Genomic DNA, 7300 nt, shown 5'->3' on the forward strand with positions numbered 1-7300 from the left:
AGCAGCTGTGGCCACCAAGCCACTGTGCCTCAGCTGATCAGAGAGTTCCAGAGTGGTTTGGGTTGGAAAGGGCATTAAACACCATGGGCAGGGACACCTTCCACCATCCCAGGTGCTGCCAGCCCCAATATCCAACCTGGACACTCCCAGGATCCAGGGGCAGCCACAGCTGCTCTGAGCACCCCATGCTAATGCAGCAAAATTAATTAATATTAATCAGCCTGTTTGCAAAGTGGCCTATGAATAACTGCAGATTTCCTCCCCACCCCTCATTCCCCCACTGTCTGTGGGGCTCTCAGGCTGCTGCCCAGCCATTCCAGCTTTCCCTGCAGCTCCACAGGTGGGAGGAGGAGTGGGGCCAGGGGATCCCAGCTCAGCTGCACAGTTGTTGGGTGATCTGCTGCACTCCGTGGTTTGTGGGACACAAAGGAACAAAGTGCAACCCAGCTGAAAGGATTCCCACATCTCATCCACATTTTCAGGAAGCTTTTCCCTAATGCCACGTGAGTACAGCACAAAGGGAGACACAAAAGGAGGAGGAGGGCACCAAAAAAACAAATGAGTTTCCCATTTTTACAACATAAAAAATATCTTTGGAAAGGCTTTTTCTCAGTTAGTGATTCAACACGAGGCTGGGCTTGCAGCAGTGGAGGGAATTGTGCACTTGGAGCTCCCAGGGTGCAGGATGGAAACTGCTCCCAGCCCACTTGTGTGATCTTGCCCTCCTCTGTGTCTCCTTGAATTTAAAATCATGTGTTTATGAGCTTAGAAACTGTTTGGCAACTTGTTATTTTGCACTCGTAAATCCTTTTTCTCAGATCTCGGGGTAGTTTATAAACATGAAGGAAGCCACAAGCGCTGGGGCAGGGCTCCCCAATCATACTGGTCCAACAGGTGGGGAATGGCAGCAGGGCTTGCCCAGGATTGCACGGGACGGGGCAGCTCCTGGAGATCTGGGCAATTTCCTTCCAGGCACACTGGGGCAGGTTTGAAATACATTAGAAAAAAAAAAAAAAAAAAAAAAGAAAAGAAAAATAAAAAAGGGAGAGACAAGGAAACGGGAAGAAACATTTTCATAGGAATGCTGTTAGAAATTCAGACAAACTTCTCTGAGGTAGCATTGATGGCAAAGAGTACCAACAGAGTGTCACTGATCTTGGGGCAGGGATATCCTGTGGGGCTGACCCTGGGGCAGGGACACCCCCTGGCATTGCTGATCCTGGGGAATCCTGGCATTGCTGATCCTTGGGCATCCTGGCATCCCATCTGGGTACCATGACACTGCTGTGTCCTCACTCTTGAAGTCCAACAGGATCCTGCTGTGAGTGGGACACAGCTGGCAGCAAAGGGCATTTCTGCTCCTCATCATTTCCATGACCCCCTTGGGAAACAAGTCTTGGAGGATTCTCCAGCAAACACCCCAAAGCAGAAGCTGCATTTGGGGACAGGGAGCAGGACAGGGGCCCCTGTGGCATCCTGCTGTAAGGCTGGCACTAGCCTGGTCCTTGCCACTGCCAAGGGATGGGGAAGGATGCACATGAATCCCAGGAGCAGCTCCCTGCCTCTGGATGTGCCCACAAACCCTGCGGATCTTTGGGTGCCTCCACTGTTAAATCCCCAGAGATGCTGGAACTGGGGTGCAATTCCTTGTTTATCTCTCATTTCAGGTGCCCTTTCATTAGGCAGAACCTGGGGGCTGGCACCATTTAGGAGAGGACTGGATCCATGGATTCCTTTCGCTCCCACTCCCCCAGTGTAACCCGCGGCGCTGGGGACCTGCAGGGGTTAAATGAAATCTGTCACACTCAGGACACGCTGTGCCCCACAGCTTCCCCATTCTCCTCCTGACCCGCGCCTGTCTGGGTTTGTTCTGTTTTTCGGGGCAGAACTGGAACCAGCCTGGCAGCACAGACCGGACACGGGCCGGATTTGGGATCAGCTGATCCGAGCCTCGTTAAAGGCACCCTCATTAAAGGCACTCTCATTACAGGCGCACTCATCAAAGCGCCCCAGGCGGCTCCGACACTGTCTGGGTGCAGGCAGCCTCCCTCCTGACCCCCGTGCAGGTGCTGGGATGTTCCAGGCTAATTAAACCCGTGCCATTTGCATATTCCAGGTGCTTGTTAATGATCTCCTCCAGGGCTGTGTCTGGGTGCTCACTGTGCGCTGGGACGAGCATCCCAAAAGAATGAGCATCCTAAAAGAAGAAGCATCCCAAAAAGAAACGAGCATCCCAAAGGAACGAGCATCCCAAAGGAATGAGCATCCCAAAACAACGAGCATCCCAAAACAACGAGCATCCCAAATGAACGAGCATCCCAAAACAAGCATCCCAAAACAACGAGCATCCCAAAGGAACGCAGCGCTGGGAAAGCAGGAGGGCGTGGGGATAACGGGATATTTGGGATGTTTGGGATGTTTGGGCTCTGGAGGTGCAGACGAGGTGCAGCTCTGCAGACAGAATCGCTTACACGCTGTCTGCGAGCGCGGATGGCGAGAGGCAGAGCGGCGCTTTCCATTCACAGCTAATGCCCCCGCTGAAAGGACACGGATAAATAAAATAAATGTCCCTGCTGAAAGGACACAGATAAATACCCCGCTGAAAGGACACTGAGCCCGACTCTGCCTTGTGCCGGGAAACAATCGGGATTGGGAAACAATCGGGATTGCCCGGGGCCGCATTCCTGCCCGGAGCACATCCACCCGGACCGGAGGCCAGATGGGGCCAAAGGGAGAGGATTTGTCCACAAAACCTGGGTTAAGATCATATGGGATGGGCACCGGGATGCTCCATGTGACCCAGCCACAATAAAATCCCTTCTCCCAGGCAAATTTCCTGCCCCACAGGCCAGGAGCTTGGAGAGCATCTCCCAGGCTCTGTGGGATGAGGTGTTTGGCAATGAGCTGCCAGGGCAGGGATGGATGGGACAGTGGGGAGAAAGCTGGGGCTGTCCCTGGATCTCTGGAAGTGTCCCAGGCCAGGCTGGATGGGGCTTGGAGCAGCCTGGGACAGTGGAAGGTGTCCCTGCCCATGGATGGGCTTTAAGGCTCTTTCCAACCCATCCCATCCTGGGATTCCATGACTCTTTCCAGAGTTCTCTACTGCAAACCGGGAATCAAGAGCTGTGGCCCAAGGAGCTGAAGCATTCCCAAATACTTCCCAGTGTACAGGAAAATGTTGGATCTAAGGTTTGGATCTTCTGGCTGCTCCAGAAGGAGCCACTCACCCTGCTGGCACCACCCTGCCCTGGCTGAGGCTGATTTTAGGAGATGCCAAGGCTCCCAGGCAGTGTCCATTAACCAGGTCTTTTGCCATTGGAATTGTCTCCCTGCATTTGGGAGAATTCTGGATGCAGACACTGGGTGGGTGCATGGAAGTGGGGAAAATCCAGGATCCATCTCCTCTGTGGCAGCTGATGTAAGGAAGAGGACTCCCATTGTGTAACAGGAAGAAAATAAAGCGTGATTAGAAGAACAAATGCATTCCTGTAAACACCAACTTGTGTGGAAAAGCACTGGAGACACTTCCATGAGGAAACTGGAGTGTCTGAGCTGAGTGACACAGGCCAAGGGAGCTGTGAAACCCCAGCACACTCACACTTCCAAGGGTGGGTTTCTGTCTAGGTTTGGAAAGGCAGGTGCCTGCTAAGGAAGGCAGGAGCCTCCCCTGAAATGGAGAATGTAAACCCTCCCCACCCCTCTGAATTGCTATAAATTTTAAATTAAGGGGCTCTCAGGCAAAAATATGGGAGCAGGAAATAACAGTTCTTTACTAGGGGAGAAAATAAAAGGATAAAATAAACAATGCAGTACACTAGAACAACACTGACAGAGTCAGAACCCAACCTGACACCCTGTTTTGGTGGGTGTTGGCAGCAGTGCCATTGGAATTGTGGCTCAGACCTCCTGCAGTGTCAGGGCTGGTTCTGCTGGAGCAGGGATCCTGGAGAATCCCATTGGAATTGTGGCTCAGCCCTCCTGCAGTGTCAGGGCTGGTTCTGCTGGAGCAGGGATCCTGTAGAGAAGGTGCAGTGTCCCTCTGAAGATCTAGGGGAAGAGGCAGCTGCTGTTCCTCTGGGCAATCCAGTGCAGAAGCCGTGCTGGTGTTCCAGAATCCCCAGATTATATCCAGGCAGGAATGCTTGGCTGGTGTTCCAGAATCCCCAGATTATATCCAGGCAGGAATGCTTGGCTGGTGTTCCAGAATCCCCAGATTGTATCCAGGCAGGAATGCTTGGCTGGTGCTCCAGAATCTCCAGATTGTATCCAGGCAGGAATGCTTGGCTGGTGTTCCAGAATCCCCAGATTATATCCAGGCAGGAATGCTTGGCTGGTGTTCCAGAACCCCCAGATTGTATCCAGGCAGGAATGCTTGGCTCCTCCCTCTGGGCTCACATCTCCCAATGGGATGCTGCAGTTCTTATCAGCCATGCAGTGACATTCAATAGCTGTTATCAGCAGATGTCCCCCCAGAGAGAGAGATAAGGAAAATGCCCACTTGACAAAAGACAACTGCCATACAGATGGTAATAGAAAACATCTTGCCTTCAATCTGCAACAGTTTCTCACCTAACATGGCCCTCCCAGCAGCTCCTGCTCCCATCTTGGAGTGCTTTCCATGGAATCACTCTGGGCATTCCTCTATTCCATCCTTGGAGTGCTTTCCATGGAATCACTTTGGGCATTCCCCTGTTCCATCCTTGGAGTGCTTTCCATGGAATCACTTTGGGCATTCCCCTGTTCCATCCATTTTGGTGACTCCCACACGGAGAGAGCGGCGTGAAAAGCAGGGAACAAATATTCCATCCAGCAAACCCCAGAGTAAACGAGAGGGCAGCTGCAGGAATCCAGGGGATCCAGCCAGACACAAAACAAAGCTGGAGGCCTGCACAAGCTGCTTCTGTGCACCAGGAAAAAGCTTCCTGGGAGCTTCCCGAGGGTTTCCAGAGCACTTTGGGGAATATAAATTGCCCTTTCAAACAGCTGCTGCCGGGGCCAAGGCTGCAGATTAAATATTATGACAACATTGTGTAACAAAGGGACTGGGAACGCTGGGTTGGCCCCCGGATGTGGGGCAGGGCAGGGAGGAGGGGGAGCAAGGATTTCCTACCAACGTCGTGCATCCATCAGGGATGGGGACACGGTGCAGGCAGCTGGGCCTAATGGTGGTGCACAGCTGGGACACGGGGCACAGACTGCTCAGGGGGAAGGAGATTCCCAGAGCCGGAATCTGGAATACAGCTTTGGGAACAGCTTGTTTTTATAGCATCTTGCTGTCCTCCTCTCCTGCTTCTGGCTTCTCCTCAAGGAATGGTTTGTTCCTCCACAGCTTGGGATAGCAGTGCCCTGATGTTTTCTTTTTCTCTCCATATTCTGGTGGATTTTTCCATTTCCTGGGGGATTTTTCCTTTGGGAATTGTGCTGTGGCTTTGGCTGTGGTGTCACCCAGAGCAGGAGCTCTGTAGGTGGACTGAACGTTCTCCACAACTGCTTGGGCTGGCAGGCTCAGACTTCCCAATCCTTCCCTTCCAGGTGCTTTTGGATGCATTTTCCCACCACATCCAGGTAAAGAATGGAGCAAAGCTCCACAGAGCCAAGTGTCATTTGATTTGAGGTGACAAAACGATGGAAATGGAGGAGCCATCCCTAAATTTCCACGCCCAGCTGCTGTGACCACATGGGATGTGCGGAGTTCCTAAAAGCCCAAACTCTGGAATTAACCAGGATCCATTCCAAATTCCCACTTTGGCCAGACAACACCAGCGTTTGGTGCCTTCCTGCACCAATGGCTTCATAATTCCTTTTGTTAAGGCAATTAAACCAATTAATGCCGCTCTCGCTCTGATTCATGACATGAAATTAGAAGTTTCGGTGCAATTAGTGAATTCAGACCTCGGGAAATTTTGCCTTAAAAATCTGGCAGGATCGGGATGGCAAAGAGTGGCCGGGAATGTGAGGCAACTGTGCCCCCTGCAGACAGCCGGAATCCCTGGAAAAAATCCCTGGAAAAAATCCCTGGAAAACGGGAGGGGAAGGGAAAAGCCAGGCAGGAGATCCACTCACTGGATCCCCACAGCCCATCCCTCTGAACGCCTTGAGCTCAAAGGTTTCCTGAAATTCCATGAAACCTTGCTGATTTCATGGAATTTCAGAATCAAAAGACTGGGCAAAGAAGCTTTTATAACCACGGGCCATCACTGCTGATTTAAAAACCAATGTTTTGATGTACAAAATGCTCAAATAATATGAACTGTTATCATGAGAAAAATGAAACGCTGAATTTTTGAAGGAAGATCAGTGTGCTCTTCAAATTTGAATTAATAATAAAAATTTCCAATTTTTCAAATGTATCCTTCAATTTCTTTTAATTTCAGTATCAGAATTAAAATTCTGTATAAAAGATGCTAGAAAAGACTGTTTTCACACATGCAAGTGAAACTGTGGTATCTCTGAATCTACACTTTGGTGTTACAACTGGGGAAAGGAATGTGACCCTGAAATTGGAGGTGAGTGAGCAGGGAAATGTCCCTGACTCATACAGGAAGTTTTAGGAATGCTACAACGATTTGTGTTATTCCTCACAGGAATGGGGACCTGGAGCTCCTGATGATCCCTCAGCAGGGATGGGGACAGCTGCTGCTCAGGCGTGCCCAGAACGGGGATTTTGGGGGGCACACGTCCCAAAATCTGTGCATCCCTCCCTTCCCTATGGAATGTCCCTGTTTGCCACCACAGCCCTTATCCCTCATCTCCTCAGCCAGTTATTAATTGGTGTCCTCTCAGTCAGTTATTAATTAGCATCCTCTCTCCTCTCATTCCTCGTGCTAATTAATCCTTTCCCTTCCCCTGTTTTGGGTCAGACAGTTTCCCAGGGTGGGATCATCCCCCCTGCCAGAATTCCCTTTTATCCAGCCACAGCTGATTTCTGATTTATGCACAGCTCCTGAATTGGGGTTTGTGGGATCTTCCTTGCCCTGGGGTTCTGCCAGGTGTCTTTGTGGCCTGGGAATTCTGAATTCGCTGATCCACTGCCAGGGGAAATCCTGAACAGGAATCCTGCATTCCTGCATCCACTGCCACAGGAAATCATCCTGAACAGGAATCCTGCATTCCCTGATCCACTGCCAGGGGAAATCCTCCTGAACAGGAATCCTGCATTCCCTGATCCACTGCCAGGGGAAATCATCCTGAACAGGAATCCTGCATTCCCTGCATCCACTGCCACAGGAAATCATCCTGAACAGGAATCCTGCATTCCCTGATCCACTGCCACAGGAAATCATCCTGAACAGGAATCCTG

This window comes from Zonotrichia albicollis, chromosome 10 (assembly GCF_047830755.1).
Source record: "Zonotrichia albicollis isolate bZonAlb1 chromosome 10, bZonAlb1.hap1, whole genome shotgun sequence".
In the NCBI taxonomy this organism is placed as follows: Eukaryota; Metazoa; Chordata; class Aves; order Passeriformes; family Passerellidae; genus Zonotrichia; species Zonotrichia albicollis.